The sequence below is a fragment of the Drosophila gunungcola genome (assembly GCF_025200985.1).
Source record: "Drosophila gunungcola strain Sukarami chromosome 2R unlocalized genomic scaffold, Dgunungcola_SK_2 000006F, whole genome shotgun sequence".
Lineage (NCBI taxonomy): Eukaryota > Metazoa > Arthropoda > Insecta > Diptera > Drosophilidae > Drosophila > Drosophila gunungcola.
Window position 1 is genome coordinate 2,180,152 of NW_026453168.1, and position 13,588 is coordinate 2,193,739.

The following is a 13,588-nucleotide window of genomic DNA, read 5'->3' on the forward strand; positions in this document are numbered from 1 at the left end:
AAGACAAGGTAAAGAAAGGGATCACTTCCAGTTGCTAATTTTTAGCGATGTTTACAACGTTTATTGTTCCTATGTATATAAACGAAAGATTCCAAAAATACTCCTACCAAAGAAAATAAGGCAACTGCTTTGGGCAACCAATTCAATCCTCCCTACGGCGGAGGGTCTGTGCTCATTTGCGCATTTTGCTGACGACCATTATGTGCCCGGCTAGCTCAGTCGGTAGAGCATGAGACTCTTAATCTCAGGGTCGTGGGTTCGAGCCCCACGTTGGGCGAAACGACTTTTTTTTGTATTTTCCTTTTATTTACCCCTGGTTTCTCTTAAGCCACAGAAATAATAGCAAAAAAAAAAAAAAAAGGAAATGCCCAATTATTGCTGCAGGCACTTAACCAATTTATTATTAAAGGATTTTGTAAATTGTATTAATTTAATTTAGCAGACAAATATTTGAAAAGCCAGTACAATAAACGCGTTTGCATAATTGTACATTCATTCAGACGCGTATGAAAAATTCAGAAAGTGCTCTAAAAATTGAGGATCCCTTTCTAGCCTGACGCTTTTTAACCAGCCGCAGGACAATTTATGAATTTAACAAAAAGCTGAAAAGCAAATAAGGAACACAGTCTATGGGTTCGCCACTCGTTCGCTCTCCCATTCATTTTTTTTCCGTTCCATGGAGTATTTTCAGCTTTTCAGTTAAAATTAGAGTGGGATACACAAATACATCTATTACATGCGAATACAGCAACAAATCCCAGCCAGGTTTTATTGTGCGTGCCACGCCCCCACGACCAGAAAAAGGGGCCGGGGTGCACAAAACAGAATTGCCAGGGGCGGCAGGCATACACGTGACTTTAAAGCTCATGGGATTACGTCGAACGCAGTTTTGTGTGGGATTTTCGTATGCAAAAAGCTTAGGAAATTAATGCGCAGAAGGAAATGCATTTAAATTATGTGGGTGACTGCTTTGCGGTGGAAAGAGGTGTTGTGGGCGGGGCCCTCTGCCGAGGTGTCCGCCGTGATGGAGGGACAACAGACAGCTGCCAACCGCCAACCGCCAAATGAAACGCCGCCCGCCCGCATTAATTTGTAATTTTGCCAGAGGGGGGTTTACACATTTTAATAGCAATGGCAGTGGCCGTAGCTTACAAATGAATACAAATTGCAGTTTGAACTTTGAGTTTTACAATTTTGTAATTAACGGTTTACATTTTGCATCATAATTCCCGGGAAGCGAAAAAGTATTTGGGAATTTAATTAAGTTGCATTGGCCACGCAGATTTATCCACAGCAGGGAGGATGCCTCGGTCCTTCCAACCCTTTGGCCGCAATTTTCTTGAGCAAAAGTTTTTTAATACCCCTGACAGACGACGTCGTCCAGGAACACATAAATTTTGTCGGCTCGGGCAAACAAACATTATGCAGCAATTTTTACACTTTATTGTAAAGAACAATGTTCCACAGGGTCATGGGCTGTAGCTGTATACAGAGGTCAAATGGTGAAAATGTATACCGATTACATGATTTGCTGTTCGGCCACATTTTCAAATTTCAAGCCCCGGTTGATGAGTACACAGAAAAAATATTAATTACCTCTTATGAGAAAATTTAAATTTAAAACAGATTTTACGCTATATTTTAAAAAGAGAAACATATGATTAATATTAATGCATTTTGAGATCAAAGTTTTTTCTCAAGAGCAGCTTTATTATTTTTTTTAATTGTGCTTAGATAAATTGTGCTTAAACAAATTAAATATAAGTACTCTCTCAAGTAGATAATTTTCTTTATGGTTTCAAAAAATGTATTCGGCTTTTAAACAAGATTTTGCCCAATAATAATTTTTATGATAAAGGTTTTTTAACACTCCTTGAAAATTCATACATTTAAATTTTGTATAACTAAGGGCAGTAATAAATTTCTTGCTGTGTTTTTATCAGGGCAACCCTTTCGTAATCGCAATACTGATTTGGCTCACCTTCTGCTGACGTATGACATTGCAGCATCAATTGCTCATGAGTACACGTAATGAAATCGGTTGGAGATTGAGTGTATGGAGGTGGGGCAGGGAAAGGGAAGGGCAGGACCAATATTTCTGGGCCGAGGTTGAGGGCTGTGCCGCTGTTGCCCTTGGTCATTAACAGCGTTAAGCCCAGGACCAGACCGCGCCGGAAGGATGTCGTGGCTGAGTGACGTGTGTGTTTGCACCAACCAGCCAAGCAATCCACACACCCATCCTTCCATCCATCTATCAGTTTGTTCAACCCGACCCCATCATCCTACTCCATTCCATTTTTCGTGTCCATGAGCATTGTCATTAGCGCTGCTCGTGCGCCGTTATCCCTTTTTAATAAGGTTTACTCAGCATTTTTTGCCGCTTTTGCTTCGTTTTTCATTGTTTGTTTGTCAGCTTCTCACCCTCAATTTCATTGCAGATATGTTGTGTTTATTATGCGAGATTTGCGAGTAATTGAACAGGGTATGGCCCTGGGCTTAAGCATCAATCAACGGTGAGATTAATACTGCTAAAGTTCAGAAAACTCTAATTGTTATTTATTGCAACTTATTGAGCGAGTATAAACTGAATAGTTCATACCTCAAAGAGACTTTATAAATTAGCTAGAAATAGGTTTTTGTTATAATAAAATCTTTAGTGCTTAAAGCAACAATATAACAATATACATATCACATTGTAAAAAACAAATTATACCTTATTCAGATTATTGGCCATAAGTAAATACAAGCAATAATCATAAGGATACGTTTTCCTTATTTTTATTGCAGAAATATTTATGTGAAAAAGTATTACTGCAAAGGTGAATAACTCCTTTCTTACAGCGCAGTAAGATATTTCCAGGGTGTGATAGGCGTTCCGATGGCAGAAATCCATATTTGGCCCGAACGAGTTCATTTGATTCACACTCACGCGCTCCTTGGACAGACACCTTATAATTCTCTGCTCCGTTCGATGGCTTTATTTCAGCCTTTTACGGATTGTTTCCTATTGAGCAGAGTGTCATCACAGTGAGCCACCATGAGCCATTAGCCATTATCTAACCAAATATGTAATGCACTCGCGAATGCAATCACCCCCCTTTTCCCCCTTCGTCAATCGACTAATCTGCCTACGTGCCTTGCACACCACATCGCAATGCCGCTTAATACCCGCAGTAAAAAAGATTTAATAATGGGGCAAGAAACCTTGAGCGTGCACTCCAAATTAAATTGTTATCAAATCGATCAAAGCCACAGCATCATTATCTCTGCATTAGCTGCAGAAGCAAAAAAAAAAGAACCTTGAGGAAAAAAGACGGGCAAAAAAAGGCTGGCGAGAGAAAAACCCGCTTGATAAGCGATTTAAAATGCAACGAACCAGCTGGAAAATGAGGGGTAGGGTGGGGTGCTGTGAGGTAATGATGGTAATGGAAAGGGGTTTTTCCACGTTGACCTCCCACTCCGCTGATTTCCGAGGGCTGAGTGCTGAGTGTTGAGTGGCCGAGTTCCATGTCCGGCGCCTGGAAGCAGCAATAACTTCTAATTAATACACGAAGAGCATAACGAAAGCTAATTATGAAACTAATGAGCTTGTTGGCAATGCAACAGCGTCAGCAGCAAGAACAAGAAGCACGAAACAGGCAGCAGCCGTTCAACTTGGCCAACTGAAAGGGGCGGTGGGAGGAGCAGGAGGGGCAATGCTTCAAGTGTTAACGACGGTGTGCTCAACATGCCGAGCGCCGCTTCAGGTGCGAAATACCACAAAAGAGTGAGCGCGAAAAATTCGCCGCGGTCACTCGTACAACGAAACACACACTCACACCGGTGCACAGAGAGAAATTGCGACACTTGTATTGGTTCTATTATATTTTCTTTTTCGCCCCTTTTCTTTACCTTACATTTAATGCAAACAAACTTTTAAATCTCAAATTTTTTTTAAGTCGAACCTAATTTAGTCGGAAAATTAAGTAAAAATTCGGGCTATATTGATTCTAAAACTCGAGTTTCTATTTTTTCGGTGGCAGCTGGTTCTCCGCACTTCTTAATTAAATAGCACAAATTAAAAATCGTTAATATTTTTATCTGTGTACTAGTTTGTACGCAGATATTTCATTTCAATTTCCTTTTTGGTTAGCGCGTCTTTTTAGCATACTTGATTATGGTCTTTGGCCGGCAGAAGGAAAGAAGGAAAGAAGGGGGCTGGTCCCTGGACGTCGCCGGCCATCAGTCACTTATGCTCACGGCCCGTCACTCAAAGCCGGCTCACACACACGAACTTCCAGAGTCGGTCCACACCTACCTCCACTAAATAACAGAGCGGGACGTGAGTTCCGTGGGTGAATTGGGAACGGAGGGGGCCGAGACCACGAAGACGATGACTTCGTTCCACGGACTGAGGCTAGCCCGGTCGATTCGTCCGGTAAGCCGCCGCTACTGTCATTATCTTGTTAACTTGTTGTTACGTCAGCCGGCCTGCGAGCTTGCATGTAAGCAGTCGCCGTTCGGAAGGACAGTGCCAACCCATCGAGTGGAAACTTTGCAAGAAACTTCGCTAAATAGGTAGAATAAAATATATTTTAAACAATTATATGTAAGATAGTCTATAGGTAGATAGGGTTCTATCATTTTATCTTTGAAAATCTATTTTAAAATAAAATTTTAAAAATAATTTTTTCTTATTATAATACACCCTTTGGACCGAGATAAACAAAGTTTTATTTGCTTTCCAATTTGCCTTTTTATTCATTCTGTGTACAAAAGTTAAATAACTTTTTTTAAACATAATACAGTAGTTCTTTAAAATTTTAAGTCTCAAAGATTCTGTCTTAGGTGCCTTTTTTTTTTAGTTAAAAAAAAAAATGTAAAATGATAAACTAAAATGTTTATCAGTTTAAAAATGCTCTTATGTTTAATTTCAATTACTTTATCTTAAATATAAAAGCATTGACTATCGATTATTGTACTTTAGTTGCTTGATTAACTTCCTATTGTATTGATTTTTCCCTTTGTTAAGTATTTGCCGTTAATGTTACATAATTTAAAAATTACATTACATTTTTTTTGCCGTAATAATAGCAAGAAGAAGGGAAAGTATGTATGTAAATTCAAGTTTAAAAATAAATATATTTTCTTATTCGAATGACCGCAACTGTAAAATGCCCTGGACCCACATTAGTGTTCACTTACAGCGTCATCGTGTGTATCTCGCTTAAATTCGTCTGGCCAAAACCCGCACTTTTGCGCGTACTTGTATCCATTCCCAGTCCAATTGCCATTGCCCATGCCCGTGCCCGTGCCCGTGCCCGTGCCACTGCCCTCTTCCCCCTTTCGGTCCCCCCCCCTCGCCGCCCATGGACGATGTGTAATAATAATATACACACAGGTGTCCCAGGCACTTTCGGCCAGGGGGCTATGCCAGCTTCGTACCTCATCAATAAGCTCCGGGGATGGGGCATCGGCATCGGCATCGGCGCTGCATGTAGCACATGTAGCGGCGATTACGCGTAATAATCATCATAATCAAAAGTCGCAACACGAAATGAGTTTCGACTTGTTGTGCCGTGGAGGATAACCAGTTGGGGATTGTGCTGGCTCTCGCGCTCCACATAGAATTGATTAATATTGGCCCTGGCCATCGGAAATGCGCCAGCGATTTGGCCGACTTCATAGCCCGGCTGATTACAACACGACTTTGGCCCGGTGGAGAAGCTGAATCAGTATCCTTTACGCTTTACGCTCAAACCTGGTCAACATCGTAACTCCGCTCCTGACCCGTCAAACTAATTTGGCGGCTTCAATCTGCCGCTCAATGGGAATAACATTGGCGCAGGCTCAGAAATGGATTAGGTCCTGGCCAGCGATAATTAACATTTGGCCGGCGTGCTAAAAACTTTCTTCATCATATGCGGAAATTATTTCAGTGCCCGGCCGTAATGCTGTGTAATTAAGGGGTTAAGGAATGGCATAGTTGGGTGGACCATGCCTTAATCTAAAAGGCTTTTTCATTTGTTTTTTTTTCATTAAGAACTAAGAAATATTTACATCAATTTTTTTGTTAAGAACTGATTATGATAACACACTTTTACTCAATTCTTAGTGGACCGAAAAACTTTTTCTCTTTGAAAAAATTTATATTTCAACAATGCTTATAAAATATTATGAATAATTTAAAATTTTAATTATTTGAAAATTAAATTTGTAGAGATTTAAAGTATGTAATTAGTAAGTTTGTTTCTTATACTTTTTAAAAATGAATATTTTTTTCTCAATAAATAAATTCTAGTAGGTAGAAGCCAGCTCTGAAAAAGCATTCAAATGGCTGACATATTTTGAAATTCAAAGTCGTAGATAGCGACTGCTTATTATTATTTTACTCGCCGCCTTCTTTATCTGGTGTTGTTTTTTGATCTACTCATGTTCAGTCACTTTTATGGGGCTGAGACACTTGGTAACCCAGCATGCATGGCCGCAATCTTGGCTGGTCCAGTCAGACGATCAGACTCTAGACGGGGGCTAAAAGAACCATTTCTGTTCGGGCTTCGGCCCAGGTCGTGTTTCGCCGCAACTCTATAAACACAGAAAATAATAATTAACTGACCATCAAATCAACAGCACGTACTCCCTACGTGAGCATAATTTCGCTGCCTGCTCACCTTGATTGCTGATTTCGATATGTTCGTCCATCGGCTACGTGCGAGAACGAGAACTAAAACTAAAATTTGACCTGCCGCCTGCAAGTAATGCCAAAGTGAGCAGGCCCCGTTGAGGGGTAAATGGGATTCTGGAGACATTGGCTTAAGTGCCTTCCCCCCCCCACATAATTAATTCGGCGAAATGCAAGCCGCAGACTAGCGGACAGGACAGTGCTGTCATTGCACTATGGCCCCTGCCCCCTGGACATTTGCATTTGATTTACGCAAGAGCCAGGACGATCCCTCAGAACTCAGGGCTCAGAACTCAGGGCTCAGAACTCAGTGCTCGGGCTCTGGGGAAAGTCAGGCCATAAAACTTGGCTCAAGTGCAAATGCGCTCAAATCTGCACTTAGACGGCCCTCCCGCTGGAAGTGTGAGTGTGTATTACTATAATTAAATTGAAAATTACTGCCAAGCAATTGCAATTGTCCACCCGAGTGGACAGGGCCAGGCAACGTTAATAATAGGTTTGTGTGTGGCCCTAATCATTGTCTGTGCATCTGTCTATGTCTCTGCTGCTCTTGCCTTTGCCTTTGGCTTTGCTCTGGCGAAATGTTTCGGGGGTTGGACGAACCACGCATAAGTTATAAATTATGCATAGATGCATAATTTACAGCCCGTAAGGTCAGACAGTTGCATTTGCCAGTTCACTGCCAGCCCCCAAAGCAAAGTTGAAACTCCCAGAATTGCGTAAGTGGCCAGAAAACATTTCATTTCGGTGCCTTTTGCCTGGCGGTCAAGATGGTCAGGACATTATATTGCAATGGCATAGAAGTACAATTTTTAAAAGGGACTCGAAGACAATGCTGATTGCTCAAGCGATTTTATTTATTACTTTTCTAGGGGTTATTTATGTCACTCAAAATTCAGCTAGGACCAAAACATATGAGTACTTGTGAATGGAGGCACAAGGGAACATAAGTAGAATGTTCATCCTGTTGTTCTCTAAGCACTATCATTGCAATTTTCTAAGTTTCTAAAAAAGATTTTATAAAATACCTTCCATAAGGCTTATAAGCAAATATATATATAATTTTATTATGGTTAATTTAAGAGTTTGCATATTAAGATATCATTATCACGCCCAAAATAATTAATAGTGTTTTCGTATGAATTTATTTTTAGGTGATTTTAAGTTCTAAATGTTTCCTTTGTTATCACCCTTCTTATATGATTACAACTCTTTTCTGTTTTACTCGTAAAACATAGTTTTAAAGGAAAAATTAAAATTAAGAAGCCACTCCATAGGGTCAGATTATACCACTCAAAAGGCTAAAATAACATCCCAGAATTCAAAAAAGTGAATAGTGGACTAAGTTGGCCTGTTATCGCAAACTATTCTCAGATACATTTGTCTAACTTTTTGCACCGTACTCGGCAACCACTTGAACAGTCAACCACTTCGACAGTGGTTCATTGTACCATGCATGAGTCCTCGTCCGTTGCCTTCCCTTTAACCCCCTCTCGCCCTGATTTACTTGGTATGAGCGGGTTAAGAGGGGGGTCGGGAGCACTCGAGAACTTGTTTTTTGCATCACTTTGCAACCGCATCATTTTGATGTATTTTGTGGTTTGGTTGTTTAGCAGCGTAGTTTTTAGTGTATCATCATCACGAGTTTACACGCACGAGCTGCGTTGGGTATTTTTGCATACACTCCATATACACACACCTATAAATTAACATGGGTATATAGTTGCGGATGCGGATGCGGGAAGGGCAGTCCCAGTGCCGACAGCCGATATTGAGGGGAATGCATTGTTGTTGATGCTGCCCCGGCTTGAATTATCATGCATGTGTGTTTGTCTTATTGCATTTTATTCAAATTTCCTACCGTGCGGTTTTTACGTTTTGCCCATACAGTACCGCCGTAACCGCCTTACCCCCATATCGCTGGCATCGATTTGCAATTCGCAATCGCAATCAGCTCCAGAGACCTGGAGAACAGCAGAACAGACCGGGCCTCAGGAAATGTTGATGAATGTACAACTGACTGTATACGTATGTATACATATTTATGCCGCAAAAAACAGATGTTCGGGGGGCGGGGTATGGGTATCCCCCTAAAACGTGTCCCCATAGAGTTGTCTGTTGCATTTCAACAACTGTTAGTGAATATTTATAATCGGCTCTGTTTTTCTCAAATCGAAATCGATAGGAGGGCAACACAGAACAGCAAACAGCCAATGTAAACAAATAATTCGGGTGTCTGATAAGCGGTAAACAAAACAGAAAGCCACGGGAATGATACGGTGTAGAAAATTTGGTGAATCGCCAGAGAATGCTATTTAGCTATGTGAATAGTTTGCATTTTCAAAACTTTCAATATTTTCGATGAATCCTTACATACGCAGATAAATGAGGAGAGATACCCTTTTGACCCTTTTAATTTGACCACACATATGTATGCAGACCCGAAATTCCTTACGTTTGGCTACCGCATTATTCTCCGGCGGTCACGTGTGCTGGCCTTGCCCCTTTCTAACATTTCTCTCGAGAGTTGGGGACTCCGATCAAAAAAAAAACCCTTTGTCTTGTACTTTATGGCCACGTAAGGGTCGACAGCTGTGTTTGTAACCAATTTGCTACTGTACAGCCAAAAATACAATAAAACAAGGATCGGAGATGAGGGGACCCGGCCACGAAAACGTAAAGAAAACATCTTTTACAGCCATGTAACTGAACTTCAACTACGGCTTATGCTGGGCATATTTTAAAGTTTTCATTTGCATTTCGTGTGTCGGGCTGGGGTCACATACAGGCCACCTTTCATAACCATTTGCACCTGTCCCCCGGGTAAGAAGCAAGAGCAAGCGGCACAACAGTCGGGCAATTAGGCTCTTAAAACAATGAGACGGGTACCAGCAGGCAAAGTCACCTCTTGAGGGCCTGAGTTTGGGTATCTTGTATCGGAATCTGCATTGATTTGGGCGGCCTTAATTTGATGGCTATCGCAGGGGATGGGGATGTGGATAGGCATTGACATTGGCATCTGCGTGTTGGCGACACACGCACCCCGAAATTCCCGGCGAGGACGACAAAGACGACGTTCAAAATTGCTTATCGTAGTTGCACAATCGAAAAGAAGAAACCAGTGACGCACCAGCATAACGAGATACTCGCACTGAACCGATCTGAGTTAAAATGCGGGAGGGTACTGGGTGCTGGGTTCGCGTTCGGGTTCGGGTTCTTGGGGAAAAGAGCAGTACGTGGCGTAGACAATCAGACGGTAATGTGTGCAAAACAAATCAAGCAACTGGGCCTTGTGATATAATCAGGCTGCGAATAAGCCAGGGTTGCGTCAAGAACTCTCAAAAAAGAAAAAAAAACGACGCAAATCAGCTCTACCCGGTATTCCCAAGTGTTGCAATGGAAAATTGGAAAATCATGTTCCTTATTAAAATTGATGGAATGGCGTTAGGAATACAGGGTGAAAGTCCAACCTGCACAGCTGTTGTTAAACTCATTTATTCGTTGGTCCATCAAATGAAAATTAAATAATGATTGATAATATTTGCCTAACCAACGCAAAGCACTATTCAAGTAAGTACTTTACAAATACTGTCCTTTTGGAGTTTCCGTCTGTACAGTCTAAGCTCCATTTAATAAACTTTATTTTTGCAATTTTCTGGTGGCTTTTGCGCACTTATACCATTTCGAGTGTTTGCTGCATCCCTGCATGAAATCACTATAGATCAAACTAATATCACATATCAGTCTCACCCATCCCTAGTCCATATGCAGACGAAACACACGCACATAAGTGCGACGAAGGGCTTGTCAGCAGGCCATCGTTGTCGCCGCGGGCTCTCACACATGACTGCACTGAAAAAATCAATGCCCTTTTAGAAAAAATAAAATATCAACTTGAAAGCTGATTGCTTTCAAAGAAAGTATGTGGAAAAGTGATTTTAAAAGTTCAAGTACATTTCACGGATAAATAATAGCAACAAGAAAGTAAAACGATACAATCTTTTTTTCAATGCGATTAAATATAAAAATAAAAGGTAAGTGATCAGCCGCAAATCGTAGCAAAACCCTGGTACTAAATGTAAGGTAAATTAAAATCTTTCTAAAGAACCTCGTAGAAGAAGTCGTTTCTGATCTCTTTATTTAAAAAAAATTTAGTTTCTCTTAAATACAAAATTTTATAAATTATATCAAAATATGCTTAATATAAAAGGGTACATTTAAATTTATTGAGCGGGATAGTCCCAGATGGTAATTTTTTCCAGCACATCATTGTTTAGCATTCCTTACATTTAATTTTTGTCAGTGTACATATGCTAGTTGGGTTTTGAAGCTGCAGTCGTTGTCGCCGTCGCCGTCTCCTTCTCACCATTTTTCATTTCATTGCGCCGCTGCACATGGCTGTCAACTGCCAGGCCAAGACGTATTTGGAGAAGGAGGTGGAGATGGAGATGGAAGCGGAGTCTAAGCCGCCCGCCATTTCAGCTGCATCTTCCCCTGGGCTGAGTCCTTCGAAAATGCGGTGGAAGGGGGAGGAGCAGCAAGCCCGCATATCGATTTCAGCGCATTGTGCCTGTTTGCATACAAATATCCTAAGGACATGTCACAGAGACGCACTCTGCCGCCCGCTGTCCCCTCCCCAGCCCCCCCTTGGAAGCCACCCCCTCCCCGCCTGTGGCACACGTACGCATGTAAATTGTATTTGTGTGTGAGACACACTCGTATTTAGAGCCCCCTGCACTCCTGCCCCCGCTCCTTTTTAGACTTACATCCTTGAGCTGCTTGTGCTGCTTGATTTCAGTTGCTCGGGCAATTGTCTTCGACGGCGTCTGCTTCGACTTTATTTTTGCCAAAAACTTCCACACAAATTCGAATTGCTCGCTCTTTGGCAACTTGTCAGCCAGCCATTTTTTGTTCGACAAAAAACTTGTGATACCACCCCCTCCCCCATCCCCCTCCCCCCCAGCCAAAATCCTGGTGCATGTGGAAGGACCTTTGTGCTTTTGTGCGTCTTGTCCTCCTTTCACTGCCACAAAGCGAAGACAGCGAATTGGCCTGCGTTGGTGCCTGCCTGTGACATTTGATGTTTAATTTCAATAACTCTGTGCGCTCGCATTTTGAATTTTTTCCCATCATCTGCTTTCATTTCGGAATGCGAGTGTGGAGTTGATTGGCCATGGGACTGAAGGGCCATGACTCCCGATTCCAATTATAGCTGTCCAAAATGAAGACGAGTGCAAATTACACAGATTTTATACCCAATAGAGCAGTCAGACAAAAAGCCTTTGCACTTGAAATGTGCTTACGGAAAAAAACTTGTCTTTAAAGTTGTCAATTAAAAGGGTGGTTTAGGTAAAAAAGGCCCAAGGTGAGATTTTAAATAAGATGAGTATTTAAGTTTATTAAAAGATTTTTTTACAAAAAAAATACTCCAACTGCTGAGTGAGATTGAACAATTCAAAATGGGTATTAAAGCTTAAAATATATCCCCTTTAATGACCTAAAATCTTTTAAATATATGAAAAATAACAAAATGGCGTTTTTTTAACAAAAAAAATTAGTTTTTGTTTTTCAAAAAGTACATATATAACATTTTAAAAAGTGTTTCACTGGCACAGACACTCAATCACTTTTAGTTCAATCTTAAGTTCTTACGTTGGGTTGAAACTAATGTTATTAATATTTTTTTCTCTTCTCTTTTCAGAGCTTTCCAGTTTCTCCGAATTGAGTGTTTTAAAATTATAGAAAAAATATGATGCTTTCAATGGTTATATTTGTGCTTAGTAAAGAAATCTGAATTTCAAACGTCTCTTAGCCACATTTTGGTATTGATTTAAGTTCTATTCCAGTTATCGCAACCAAAAATTTAACTGGATTTGCCTGGATTTGTTTTCAAATTTCCCTTTGTTCCTCTCCGGTTATATGCATTCCCCCTGCCATTGTTATTGACCGAAATTCCCTCACTCACAAAATTTCCAATATTATAATAAATGCCTCAAAATCCAATTACTTTACCACAATGTCCGAAATATATTTTGATTTCGTATACCCTCCCTGCCTTTTCCCATCCCGTTTTCGGGCCCTTGGCTTTTGTGGTCAACGTTTGACCGCTGGTGCAGCATTTAAAAACCCGAAAACCCGAAAACCGTAAAACGCAAGTTGCAGCAAACAAAGAACTCATGCGGCTTGCAATTGTGAAAGGTCAATATTCATTTTCGGAGGGGGTTTTCACTTTTCCTTTTTGCCCCATTATTCGGCTCGGCGGGATATCGAACGCGAAGTGAGGGAAAATTTCGGGGGGTGAGGTGTGAAAATGCCAAAACACACGGACATGGAAAATGGGAAGCAGCATATTTCATTGACTGACTGCTGTTGCTGCTGGGAATTAATTGAGCCAGCTTGACAGCTGCCATGGCCCCTAACCGGGCCCAAAAAACCATCCACCTTCCACCTTCCATGGACAAGCCGCATCAAATGTTCCGACCTGGCTTAAAGCTGCCCTTAAAGCTTGGCCAACCAGCAGGAGGCTCCGAAACAGAGTTGTCAGCCTGAGCCCCGTTGCCAGCTGTTAATGAGCATTCAACTGGCTAATTAATTTTATACATTTATTAAACTTTGCCCCTGCCTCGTGGCCATCCCACAAACTATTTACCATACAAATCTAATTTTATCAACTTTGTCTTTGGCCGCTTAACTAGCTGAGTTGTCCTCTGTCCGACTCGTCCTGCCGACTCGTCCTGCTCCCTCCATTTCCATTTCTATTTCTCTGGCCCCCAACTCCTGTCAAAACATTGTGACACAGTTCTGCTTTCTTACAATTTGCCCCTCGCTCTTTATTTAGCCATGCACGTTTGTTACGGCTTGCGCCATTCTCTTGGCTCATTAACGTTGGCCTTTGTTTCGTCCTGTCATCGTTGTCGTCTGCTGGCA

General features: G+C 41.3%; 1 non-coding gene across 1 annotated transcript; it reads left to right on the forward strand.

Annotated features, from left to right (window-relative positions):
* The first annotated feature begins 204 nt into the window (after positions 1–204).
* Positions 205–277, forward strand: Trnak-cuu (transfer RNA lysine (anticodon CUU)). Its single transcript has one exon. It is a non-coding gene; the product is annotated as a tRNA-Lys (tRNA).
* Positions 278–13,588: the final 13,311 nt, after the last annotated feature.